Genomic DNA, 14,755 nt, shown 5'->3' on the forward strand with positions numbered 1-14,755 from the left:
TGCTTCGGAAACTACTACTAGTCTTCCAGGGAACGACCAAAACGTAGACAGTTTAAGACATTACTCCCATGGAGAAAAGTCCGCATGGTGCTTTTAGTGTCAATGCCGATTCAATTTGTTTGTTTCATAAACACTCTGAAGGTTCACAGATTATAGAATGCATCCAGATGTGCTTCGGAAACTACTACTAGTCATCCAGGGAACGATCAAAGCGTAGACAGTTTAAGACTGTTCTCCCATGTAGAAAAGTCCGTATGGTGCTTATTTTGTTCAATGCCGATGCAATTTCTGTGTTTCATCAACACTCTGAAGGTCCACAGATTACAGAATGCCTCCAGATGTGCTTCGGAAACTACTACTAGTCTTCCAGGGAACGATCAAAGCGTAGACAGTTTAAGACATTACTCCCATGGAGAAAAGTCCGCATGGTGCTTATTGTGTTCAATGCCGATGCAATTTTTGTGTATCATCAACACTCTGAAGTTGCACAGATTACAGAATGCATCCAGGTGTTCTTCGGAAACTACTACTAGTCTTCCAGCGTACGATCAAAGCGTAGACAGTTTAAGACATTACTCCCATGGAGAAAAGTCCGCATGGTGCCTATTGTGTTCATTGCCGATGCAATTTTTGTGTTTCATCATCACCCTGAAGGTCCACAGATTACAGAATGCCTGAAGATATGCTTCGGAAACTACTACTAGTCTTCCAGGGAACGAAAAAAACGTAGACAGTTTAAGACATTACTCTCATGGAGAAAAGTCCGCATGGTGATTATTGTGTTCAATGCCGATTCAATTTCTGCGTTTCATCAACACTCTGAAGGTCCACAGATAACAGAATGCCTGAAGATGTGCTTCGGAAACTACCACTAGTCTTCCAGTGAACGATCAAAGCGTAGACAGTTTAAGACATTACTCCCATGGAGAAAAGTCCGCATGGTGCTTATTGTGTTCAATGCCGATGCAATTTTTGTGTTTCATGAACACACTGGAGGTAAACGGATTACAGGATGCATCCAGATGTGCTTCGGAAACTACTACTAGTCTTCCAGTGTACGATCAAAGCGTAGACAGTTTAAGACATTACTCCCATTGAGAAAACTCCGCATGGTGCTTATTGTGTTCAATGCCGATGCAATTTTTGTGTTTCATCAACACTCTGAAGGTCCACAGATTACAGAATGCATCCAGATGTGCTTCGGAAACTACTACTAGTCTTCCAGGGAACGAACAAAACGTAGACAGTTTAAGACATTACTCTCATGGAGAAAAGTCCGCATGGTGATTATTGTGTTCAATGCCGATTCAATTTCTGCGTTTCATCAACACTCTGAACGTCCACAGATTACAGAATGCCTGAAGATGTGCTTCGGAAACTGCCACTAGTCTTCCAGTGAACGATCAAAGCGTAGACAGTTTAAGACATTACTCCCATTTAGAAAAGTCCGCATGGTGCTTATTGTGTTCAATGCCGATGCAATTTAAGTGTTTCATCATAACTCTGAAGGTCCACAGATTACAGAATCCCTCCAGATGTGCTTCGGAAACTACTCCTAGTCTTCTAGTGTACGATCAAAGCGTAGACAGTTTAAGACATTCCTCCCATGGAAAAAAGTCGGCATGGAGCTTATTGTGTTCAATGCTGATGCAATTTTTGTTTTTCATCAACACTCTGAAGTTCCACAGATTACAGAATGCATCCAGATATGCTTCGGAAACTACTACTAGTCTTCCAGGGAACGATCAAAGCGTAGACAGTTTAAAACATTACTCCGAAGGAGAAAAGTCCTCATGGTGCTTATTGTGGTCTATGACGATGCAATTTTTGTCTTTCATCAACACTCTGATGGTCCACAGATTACAGAATGCATCCAGATGTACTTCGGAAACTACTACTAGTCTTAAAGGGAACGATCAAAACGTAGACAGTTTCAGACATTACTCCCATGGAGAAAACTCCGCATGGTGCTTATAGTGTTCAATGCCGATTCAATTTCTTTGTTTCATCAACACTCTGAAGGTTCACAGATTATAGAATGCATCCAGATGTACTTCGGAAACTACAACTAGTCTTCCAGGGAACGATCAAAGCGTAGACAGTTTAAGACATTACTCCCATGGAGAAAAGGCCGCATGGTGCTTATTGTGTTCAATGCCGATGCAATTTCTGTGTTTCATCAACACTCTGAAGGTATACAGATTACAGAATGCCACCAGATGTGCTTCGGAAACTACTGCTAGTCTTCCAGTGAACGATCACAGGTTAGACAGTTTAAGACATTACTCTGATGGAGAAAGGTCCGCATGGGGCTTATTGTGTTCAATGCCGATTCAATTTCTGTGTTTCATCAACACTCTGAAGGTCCACAGATTACAGAATGCCTCCAGATGTGCTTCGGAAACTACTACTAGTCTTCAAGTGAAGGATCAAAGCGTAGACAGTTTAAGACATTACTCTCATGGAGAAAAGTCCGCATGGTGCTTATTGTGTTCAATGCCGATTCAATTTCTGTTTTTCATCAACACTCTGAAGGTAAGCAGATTACAGAATGCCTCCAGATGTGCTTCGGAAACTACTACTAGTCTTCCAGGGAACGACCAAAACGTAGACAGTTTAAGACATTACTCCCATGGAGAAAAGTCCGCATGGTGCTTATAGTGTTCAATGCCGATTCAATTTGTTTGTTTCATCAACACTCTGAAGGTTCACAGATTATAGAATGCATCCAGATGTGCTTCGGAAACTACTACTAGTCATCCAGGGAACGATCAAAGCGTAGACAGTTTAAGACTGTTCTCCCATGTAGAAAAGTCTGTATGGTGCTTATTTTGTTCAATGCCGATGCAATTTCTGTGTTTCATCAACAATCTGACGGTCCACAGATAACAGAATGCCTCCAGATGTGCTTCGCAAACTACTACTAGTCTTCCAGGGAACGATCAAAGCGTAGACAATTTAAGACATTACCCCCATGGAGAAAAGTCCGCATGGTGCTTATTGTGTTCAATGCCGATGCAATTTTTATGTTTCATCAACACTCTGAAGGTCCACAGATTGCAGAATGCATCCAGATGTGCTTCGGAAACTACTACTAGTCTTACAGTGTACGATCAAAGCGTAGACAGTTTTAGACATAACTCCCAAGGAAAAAAGTCCGCATGGTGCTTATTGTGTTCTATGCCGATGCAATTTTTGTGTTTCATCAACACTCTGAAGGTTCACAGATTACAGAATGCCTCCAGATGTGCTTCGGAAACTACTACTAATCTTCCAGGAAACGATCGTAGCGTAGACAGTTTAAGACATTACTCTCATGGAGATAAGTCCGCATGGTGCTTATTGTGTTCAATGCCGATTCAAGATCTGTGTTTCATCAACACTCTGAAGGTAAGCAGATTACAGAATGCCTCCAGATGTGCTTCGGAAACTACTACAAGTCTTCCAGTGTACGATCAAAGCGTAGACAGTTTAAGACATTACTCCCATGGAGAACAGTCCGCATGGTGCTTATTGTGTTCATTGCCAATGCAATTTTTGTGTTTCATCATCACTCTGAAGGTCCACAGATTACAGAATGCATCCAGATGTGCTTCGGAAACTACTACTAGTCTTCCAGGGAACGAAAAAAGCGTAGACAGTTTAAGACATTACTCTCATGGAGAAAAGTCCGCATGGTGATTATTGTGTTCAATGCCGATTCAATTTCTGCGTTTCATCAACACTCTGAAGGTCCACAGATTACAGAATGTGTGAAGATGTGCTTCGGAAACTACCACTAGTCTTCCAGTGAACGATCAAAGCGTAGACAGTTTAAGACATTACTCCCATGGAGAAAAGTCGGCATGGTGCTTATTGTGTTCAATGCCGATGCAATTATTGTGTTTCATGAACACTCTATAGGTCCACAGATTACAGAATGCATCCAGATGTGCTTCGGAAACTACTACTAGTCTTCAAGTGAAGGATCAAATCGTAGACAGTTTAAGACATTACTCTTATGGAGAAAAGTCCGCATGGTGCTTATTGTGTTCAATGCCGATTCAATTTCTGTTTTTCATCAACACTCTCAAGTTCCACAGATTACAGAATGAATCCAGATGTTCTTCGGAAACTACTACTAGTCTTCCAAGGAACGATCAAAGCGTAGACAGTTTAAAACATTACTCTCATGGAGAAAAGTCCGCATGGTGCATATTGTGTTCAATGCCGATGCAATTTCAGTGTTTCATCAACACTCTGAAGATCCACAGATTACAGAATGCAACCAGATGTACTTCGGAAACTACTACTAGTCTTCCAGGGAACGATCAAAACGTAGACAGTTTAAGACATTACTCCCATGGAGAAAAGTCCGCTTGGTGCTTATTGTGTTCAATGCCGATGCAATTTTTGTGTTTCATGAACACTCTGGAGGTCCACAGATTACAGAATGCATCGAGATGTGCTTCGGAAAGTACTACTAGTCTTCCAGGGAACGATCAAAGCGTAGACAGTTTAAGACATTACTCTCATGAAGAAAAGTCCGCATGGTGCATATTGTGCTCAATGCCGATGCAATTTCAGTGTATCATGAACACTCTGAAGATCCACAGATTACAGAATGCATCACGATGTGCTTCGGCAGCTACTACTAGTCATCCAGGGAACGTTTCAAGCGTAGACAGTTTAAGACATTACTCCCATGGAGAAAAGTCCGCATGGTGTTTTTTGTGTTCAATGCCGATGCAATTTTTGTGTATCATCAACACTCTGAAGGTCCACAGACTACAGAATGCATCCAGATGTGCTTCGGAAACTAATACTAGTCTTCCAGGAAACGATCAAAGCGTAGACAGTTTAAGACATTACTCTCATGGAGAAAAGTCCGCATGGTGCTTATTGTGTTCAATTCCGATGCTATTTCTGTGTTTCATCAACACTCTGAAGATCCATAGATTACAGAATGCATCCAGATGTGCTTCGGAAACTACTACTAGTCTTCCAGGGAACGATCAAAGCGTAGACAGTTTAAGACATTACTCTCAGGGAGAAAAGTCCGCATGGTGCTTATTGTGTTCATGGATGATGCAATTTTTGTGTTTCATCATCACTCTGAAGGTCCACAGATTACAGAATGCCTCCAGATGTGCTTCGGAAACTACTACTAGTCTTCCAGGGAACGAACAAAACGTAGACAGTTTAAGACATTACTCTCATGGAGAAAAGTCCGCATGGTGATTATTGTGTTCAATGCCGATTCAATTTCTGCGTTTCATCAACACTCTGAAGGTCCACAGATTACAGAATGCCTGAAGATGTGCTTCGGAAACTGCCCCTAGTCTTCCAATGAACGATCAAAGCGTAGACAGTTTAAGACATTACTCCCATGGAGAAAAGTCCGCATGGTGCTTATTGTGTTCAATGGCGATGCAATTTTTGTGTTTCATGAACACTCTGGAGGTCCACAGATTACAGAATGCCTCCAGATGTGCTTCGGAAACTACTACTAGTCTTCCAGTGTACGATCAAAGCGTAGACAGTTTAAGACATTACTCCCATGGAGAAAAGTCCGCAAGGTGCTTTTTGTGTTCAATGCCGATGCAATTTTTGTGTTTCATCAACACTCTGAAGGTCCACAGATTACGGAATGCCTCCAGATGTGCATCGGAAACTACTACTAGTCTTCCAGTGAACGATCAAAACGTAGACAGTTTAAGACATTACTCTCATGGAGAAAAGTCCGCATGGTTCTTATTGTGTTCAATGCCGATTCAATTTCTGTGTTTCATCAACACTCTGAAGGTCCGCAGATTACAGAATGCCTAAAGATGTGCTTCGGAAACTACTACTAGTCTTCCAGTGTACGATCAAAGGGTAGACAGTTTAAAGCATTACTCCCATGGAGAAAAGTCCGCATGGTGCTTATTGTGTTCAATGCCGATTCAATTTCTGTGTTTCATCAACACTCTGAAGTTAAACAGATTACAGAATGCATCCAGATGTGCTTCGGAAACTACTACTAGTCTTCCAGGGAACAATCAAAGCGTAGACAGTTTACGACATTAATCTCATGTAGAAAAGTCCGCATGGTGCATATTGTGTTCAATGCCGATGCAATATCTGTGTTTCATCAACACTCTGAAGATCCACAGATTACAGAATGCTTCCAGATGTGCTTCGGAAACTACTACTAGTCTCCCAGGGAACGATCAATGCGCAATGCGTAAACAGTTTAACACATTACTAACATGGAGAAAAGTCCACATGGTGCTTATTATGTTCAATGCCGATGGAATTTTTGGGTTTCATCAACACTCTGAAGGTAAACAGATTACATAATGCATCCAGATGTGCTTCGGAAACTACTACTAGTCTTCCAGGGAACGATCAAAGCGTAGACAGTTTAAGACAATACTACCATGGAAAAAAGTCGGCATGGTGCTTATTGTGTTCAATGCCGATGCAATTTTTGTGTTTCATCAACACTCTGATGGTCCACAAATTGCAGAATGCATAAAGATGTACTTCGGAAACTACTACTAGTCTCCCAGGGAATGATCAAAACGTAGACAGTTTAAGACATTACTCCCTTGGAGAAAACTCCACATGGTGCTTATTGTGTTCAATGCCGATTCAATTTCTGTGTTTCATCAACACTCTGAAATTCCACAGATTACAGAATGCCTCCAGATGTGCCTCGGAAACTACTACTACTCTTCCAGGGAACGATCTAAACGTAGATAGTTTAAGACATTACTCCCATGGAGAGAACTGCGCATGATGTTTATTGTGTTCAATGCCGATGCATTTTTTGTGTTTCATCAAAGCTCTGAAGTTCCACAGATTACAGAATGCATGCAGATGTGCTTCGGAAACTACTACTAGTCTTCCAGGGAACGACCAAAGCGTAGACAGTTTAAGACATTACTCCCATGGAGAAAAGTCCGCATGGTGCTTATTGTGTTTAATGCCGATGCAATTTTAGTATTTCATCAACACTCTGAAGGTCCACAGATTACAGAATGCCTCCAGATTTGCTTCGGAAACTACTACTAGTCTTCCAGGGAACGATCAAAGCGTAGACAGTTTAAGACATTACTCCCGTGGAGAAAAGTCCGCATGGTGCTTATTGTGTTCAATGCCGATGCAATTTTTGTGTTTCATCAACACTCTGATGGTCCACAAATTACAGAATGCATAAAGATGTACTTCGGAAACTACTACTAGTCTCCCATCGAATGATCAAAACGTAGACAGTTTAATACATTACTCCCTTGGAGAAAAGTCCGCATGGTGCTTATTGTGTTCAATGCCGATTCAATTTCTGTGTTTCATCAACACTCTGAAGGTCCGCAGATTACAGAACGCCTCCAGATGTGCTTCGGAAATTACTACTAGTCTTCCAGTGTACGATCAAAGCGTAGACAGTTTAAGACATTACTCCCATGGAGAAAAGTCCGCATGGTGCTTTTTGTGTTCAATGCCGATGAAATTTTTGTGTTTCATCAACACTCTGAAAGTCCACAGATTACAGAATGCCTCCAGATGTGCATCGGAAACTACTACTAGTCTTCCAGTGAACGATCAAAACGTAGACAGTTTAAGACATTACTCTCATGGAGAAAAGTCCACATGGTTCTTATTGTGTTCAATGCCGATTCAATTTCTGTGTTTCATCAACACTCTGCAGGTCCGCAGATTACAGAATGCCTAAAGATGTGCATCGGAAACTACTACTAGTCTTCCAGTGTACGATCAAATTGTAGACAGTTTAAGACATTACTCCCATGGAGAAAAGTCCGCATGGTGCTTATTGTGTTGAATTCCGATGTAATTTTTGTGTTTCATCAACACTCTTAAGGTCCACAGATTACAGAATGCCTCCAGATGTGCTTCGGAAACTACTACTAGTCTTCCAGGGAACGAACAAAACGTAGACAGTTTAAGACATTACTCTCATGGAGAAAAGTCCGCATGGTGATTATTGTGTTCAATTCCGATTCAATTTCTGCGTTTCATCAACACTCTGAAGGTCCACAGATTGCAGAATGCCTGAAGATGTGCTTCGGAAACTGCCCCTAGTCTTCCAGTGTACGATCAAAGCGTAGACAGTTTAAGACATTACTCCCATGGAGAAAAGTCCGCATGGTGCTTTTTGTGTTCAATGCCGATGCAATTTTTGTGTTTCATCAACACTCTGAAGGTCCACAGATTACAGAATGCCTCCAGATGTGCATCGGAAACTACTACTAGTCTTCCAGTGAACGATCAAAACGTAGACAGTTTAAGACATTACTCTCATGGAGAAAAGTCCGCATGGTTCTTATTGTGTTCAATGCCGATTCAATTTCTGTGTTTCATCAACACTCTGAAGGTCCGCAGATTACAGAATGCCTAAAGATGTGCTTCGGAAACTACTACTAGTCTTCCAGTGTACGATCAAAGGGTAGACAGTTTAAGACATTACTCCCATGGAGAAAAGTCCGCATGGTGCTTATTGTGTTCAATTCCGATGTAATTTTTGTGTTTCATCAACACTCTGAAGGTCCACAGATTACAGAATGCCTCCAGATGTGCTTCGGAAACTACTACTAGTCTTCCAGGGAACGATCAAAGCGTAGACAGTTTAAGACATTACTCTCATGGAGAAAAGTCCGCATGGTGATTATTGTGTTCAATTCCGATTCAATTTCTGCGTTTCATCAACACTCTGAAGGTCCACAGATTACAGAATGCCTCCAGATGTGCTTCGGAAACTACCACTAGTCTTCCTGTGAACGATCAAAGCGTAGACAGATTAAGACATTACTCCCATGGAGAAAAGTCCGCATGGTGTTTATTGTTTTCAATGCCGATGCAATTTTTGTGTTTCATCAACTCTCTGAAGGTCCACAGATTACAGAATGCCTCCAGATGTGCCTCGGAAACTACTACTAGTCTTCCAGTGAACGATCAAAGCGTAGACAGTTTAAGACATTACTCCCATGAGGAAAGTCCGCATAGTGATTATTGTGTCCAATGCCGATGCAATTTTTGTGCTTCATCAACACGCTGAAGGTCCACAGATTACAGAATGCATCCAGATGTGCTTCGGAAACTACAACTAGTCTTCCAGGGAACAATCAAAGCGTAGACAGTTTACGACATTAATCTCATGGAGAAAAGTCCGCATGGTGCATATTGTGTTCAATGCCGATGCAATTTCTGTGTTTCATCAACACTCTGAAGATCCACAGATTACAGAATGCATCCAGATGTGCTTCGGAAACTACTACTAGTCTCCCAGGGAACGATCAATGCGTAAACAGTTTAACACATTACTAACATGGAGAAAAGTCGACATGGTGATTATTATGTGCAATGCCGATGGAATTTTTGGGTTTCATCAACACTCTGAAGGTAAACAGATTACAGAATGCATCCAGATGTGCATCGGAAACTACTACTAGTCTTCCAAGAAGCGAACAAAGCGTAGACAGTTTAAGACATTACTCCCATGGAAAAAAGTCGGCATGGTGCTAATTGTGTTCAATGCCGATGGAATTTTTGTGTTTCATCAACACTCTGAAGCTCCACAGATTACAGAATGCCTCCAGATGTGCTTCGGAAACTACTACTAGTCTTCCAGGGAACCATCAAAGCGTAGACAGTTTAAGACATTACTCTCATGGAGAAAAGTCCGCATACTGCATATTGTGTTCAATGCCGATGCAATTTTGTGTTTCATCAACATTCTGAAGGTCCACAGATTACAGAATGCCTCCAGATGTGCTTCGGAAACTACTACTAGTCTTCCAGTGTACGATCAAAGCGTAGACAGTTTAAGACATTACTCCCATGGAGAAAAGTCCGCATGGTGCTTTTTGTGTTCAATGCCGATGCAATTTTTGTGTTTCATCAACACTCTGAAGGTTCACAGATTATAGAATGCATCCAGATGTGCTTCGGAAACTACTACTAGTCATCCAGGAAACGATCAAAGATTAGACAGTTTAAGACAATTCTTTCATGGAAAAAAGTCTGTATGGTGCATATGGTGTTCAATGCCGATGCAATTTCTGTGTTTCACCACCACTCTGAAGGTCCACAGATTACAGAATGCATCCAGATGTGCTTCGGAAACTACTACTAGTCTTCCAGGGAACGATCAAAATGTAGACAATTTAAGACATTACTCCTATGGAGAAAAGTCGGTATGGTGCTTATTGTGTTCAATGCCGATGCCATTTTTGTGTTTCATCAACACTCTGAAGGTCCACAGATTACAGAATGCATCCAGATGTGCTTCGGAAACTACTACTAGTCTTCCAGGGAACGATCAAAGCGTAGACAGTTTAAGACATTACTCTCATGGAGAAAAGTCTGCATGGTGCATATTGTGTTCAATGCCGATGCAATTTTGTATTTTCATCAACACTCCTAAGATCCACAGATTACAGAATGCATCACGATTTGCTTCGGAAACTACTACTAGTCTTCCAGGGAACGTTTAAAGGGTAGACAGTTTAAGACATTACTCTCATGGAGAAAAGTCCGCATGGTGCTTATTGTGTTCAATGCCGATTCAATTTCTGTGTTTCGTCAACACTCTGAAGGTCCGCAGATTACAGAATGCCTCCAGATGTGCTTCGGATACTACTACTAGTCTTCCAGTGTACATTCAAAGCGTAGACAGTTTAAGACATTACTCCCATGGAGAAAAGCCAGCATGGTGTTTTTTGTGTTCAACGCCAATGCAATTTTTGTGTTTCATCAACACTCTGAAGGTCCACAGATTACAGAATGCCTCCAGATGTGCATTGGAAACTACTACTAGTCTTCCAGTGAACGATCAAAGCGTGGACAGTTTAAGACATTACTCTCATGGAGAAAAGTCCGCATGGTTCTTATTGTGTTCAATGCCGATTCAATTTCTGTGTTTCATCAACACTCTGAAGGTCCGCAGATTACAGAATGCCTCAAGATGTGCTTCGGAAACTACTACTAGTCTTCCCGTGTACGATCAAATGGTAGACAGTTTAAGACATTACTCCCATAGAGAAAAGTCCGCATGGTGCTTATTGTGTTCAATGCCGATGCAATTTTTGTGTTTCATCAACACTCTGAAGGTCCACAGATTACAGAATGCCTCCAGATGTGCTTGGAAACTACTACTAGTCTTCCAGGGAACGATCAAAGCGTAGACAGTTTAAGACATTACTCTCATGGAGAAAAGTCCGCATGGTGATTATTGTGTTCAATTCCGATTCAATTTCAGCGTTTCATCAACACTCTGAAGGTCGACAGATTACAGAATGCCTCCAGATGTGCTTCGGAAACTACCACTAGTCTTCCTGTGAACGATCAAAGCGTAGACAGATTAAGACATTACTCCCATGGAGAAAAGTCCGCATGGTGCTTATTGTGTTCAATGCCGATGCAATTTTTGTGTTTCATCAACACTCTGGAGGTCCACAGATTACAGAATGCCTCCAGATGTGCTTCGGAAACTACTACTAGTCTTCCAGTGAACGATCAAAGCGTAGACAGTTTAAGACATTACTCCCATGGAGAAAACTCCGCATGATGTTCTTTGTGTTCAATGCCGATGCAATTTTTGTGTTTCATCAACACTCTGAAGTTCCACAGATTACAGAACCTCATGCAGATTTGCTTCGGAAACTACTACTAGTCTTCCAGGGAACGATCAAAGCGTAGACAGTTTAAGACATTACTCCCAGGAGAAAAGTCCGCATGGTGCTTATTGTGTTCAATGCCGATGCAATTTTTGTATTTCATCAACACTCTGATGGTCCACAGATTACAGAATGCCTCCAGATGTGCTTCGGAAACTACTACTAGTCTTCCAGTGAACGATCAAAGCGTAGACAGTTTAAGACATTACTCTAATGGAGAAAAGTCCGCATGGTTCTTATTGTGTTCAATGCCGATGCAATTTTTGGGTTTCATCAACACTCTTAAGGTAAACAAATTACAGAATGCATCCAGATGTGCTTCGGAAACTACTACTAGTCTTCCAGGGAACGATCAAATCGTAGACAGTTTAAGATATTACTCTCATGGAGAAAAGTCCGCATGGTGCTTATTTTGTTCAATGGCGATGCAATTTCTGTGTTTCATCAACACTCTGAAGGTCCACAGATTACAGATTCAATCCAGATGTGCTTCGGAAACTACTCCTAGTCTTCCAGTGTACGATCAAAGCGTAGACAATTTAAGACATTACTCCCATGGAAAAAAGTCGGCATGGTGCTTATTGTGTTCAATGCCGATGCAATTTTTGTGTTTCATCAACACTCTGAAGTTCCACAGATTACAGAATGCCTCCAGATGTGCTTCGGAAACTACTACTAGTCTTCCAGGGAACGATCAAAGCGTAGACAGTTTAAGACATTACTCTCATGGAGAAAAGTCCGCATGGTGCATATTGTGTTCAATGCCGATGCAATTTTGTGTTTCATCAACACTCCTAAGATCCACAGATTACAGAATGCATCACGATTTGCTTCGGAATCTACTACTAGTCTTCCAGGGAACGTTTAAAGGGTAGACAGTTTAAGACATTACTCTCATGGAGAAAAGTCCGCATGGTGCTTATTGTGTTCAATGCCGATTCAATTTCTGTGTTTCGTCAACACTCTGAAGGTCCGCAGATTACAGAATGCCTCCAGATGTGCTTCGGATACTACTACTAGTCTTCCCGTGTACGATCAAATGTTAGACAGTTTAAGACATTACTCCCATAGAGAAAAGTCCGCATGGTGCTTATTGTGTTCAATGCCGATGCAATTTTTGTATTTCATCAACACTCTGAAGGTCCACAGATTACAGAATGCCTCCAGATGTGCTTGGAAACTACTACTAGTCTTCCAGTGAACGATCAAAGCGTGGACAGTTTAAGACATTACTCTCATGGAGAAAAGTCCGCATGGTTCTTATTGTGTTCAATGCCGATTCAATTTCTGTGTTTCATCAACACTCTGAAGGTCCGCAGATTACAGAATGCCTCAAGATGTGCTTCGGAAACTACTACTAGTCCTCCCGTGTACGATCAAATGGTAGACAGTTTAAGACATTACTCCCATAGAGAAAAGTCCGCATGGTGCTTATTGTGTTCAATGCCGATGCAATTTTTGTGTTTCATCAACACTCTGAAGGTCCACAGATTACAGAATGCCTCCAGATGTGCTTGGAAACTACTTCTAGTCTTCCAGGGAACGATCAAAGCGTAGACAGTTTAAGACATTACTCTCATGGAGAAAAGTCCGCATGGTGATTATTGTGTTCAATTCCGATTCAATTTCAGCGTTTCATCAACACTCTGAAGGTCGAGAGATTACAGAATGCCTCCAGATGTGCTTCGGAAACTACCACTAGTCTTCCTGTGAACGATCAAAGCGTAGACAGATTAAGACATTACTCCCATGGAGAAAAGTCCGCATGGTGCTTATTGTGTTCAATGCCGATGCAATTTTTGTGTTTCATCAACACTCTGGAGGTCCACAGATTACAGAATGCCTCCAGATGTGCTTCGGAAACTACTACTAGTCTTCCAGTGAACGATCAAAGCGTAGACAGTTTAAGACATTACTCCCATGGAGAAAACTCATCATGATGTTCTTTGTGTTCAATGCCGATGCAATTTTTGTGTTTCATCAACACTCTGAAGTTCCACAGATTACAGAACCTCATGCAGATTTGCTTCGGAAACTACTACTAGTCTTCCAGGGAACGATCAAAGCGTAGACAGTTTAAGACATTACTCCCATGGAGAAAAGTCCGCATGGTGCTTATTGTGTTCAATGCCGATGCAATTTTTGTATTTCATCAACACTCTGAAGGTCCACAGTTTACAGAATGCCTCCAGATGTGCTTCGGAAACTACTACTAGTCTTCCAGTGAACGATCAAAGCGTAGACAGTTTAAGACATTACTCTAATGGAGAAAAGTCCGCATGGTGGTTATTGTGTTCAATGCCGATGCAATTTTTGCGTTTCATCAACACTCTGAAGGTAAACAAATTACAGAATGCATCCAGATGTTCTTCGGAAACTACTACTAGTCTTCCAGGGAACGATCAAATCGTAGACAGTTTAAGACATTACTCTCATGGAGAAAAGTCCGCATGGTGCTTATTTTGTTCAATGGCGATGCAATTTCTGTGTTTCATCAACACTCTGAAGGTCCACAGATTACAGATTCAATCCAGATGTGCTTCGGAAACTACTCCTAGTCTTCCAGTGTACGATCAAAGCGTAGACAATTTAAGACATTACTCCCATGGAAAAAAGTCGGCATGGTGCTTATTGTGTTCAATGCCGATGCAATTTTTGTGTTTCATCAACACTCTGAAGTTCCACAGATTACAGAATGCCTCCAGATGTGCTTCGGAAACTACTACTAGTCTTCCAGGGAACGATCAAAGCGTAGACAGTTTATGACATTACTCTCATGGAGAAAAGTCCGCATGGTGCATATTGTGTTCAATGCCGATGCAATTTTGTGTTTCATCAACACTCCTAAGATCCACAGATTACAGAATGCATCACGATTTGCTTCGGAATCTACTACTAGTCTTCCAGGGAACGTTTAAAGGGTAGACAGTTTAAGACATTACTCTCATGGAGAAAAGTCCGCATGGTGCTTATTGTGTTCAATGCCGATTCAATTTCTGTGTTTCGTCAACACTCTGAAGGTCCGCAGATTGCAGAATGCCTCCAGATGTGCTTCGGATACTACTACTAGTCTTCCCGTGTACGATCAAATGTTAGAC

The sequence above is a fragment of the Schistocerca gregaria genome, chromosome 9, assembly GCF_023897955.1.
Source record: "Schistocerca gregaria isolate iqSchGreg1 chromosome 9, iqSchGreg1.2, whole genome shotgun sequence".
Classification (NCBI taxonomy): Eukaryota; Metazoa; Arthropoda; class Insecta; order Orthoptera; family Acrididae; genus Schistocerca; species Schistocerca gregaria.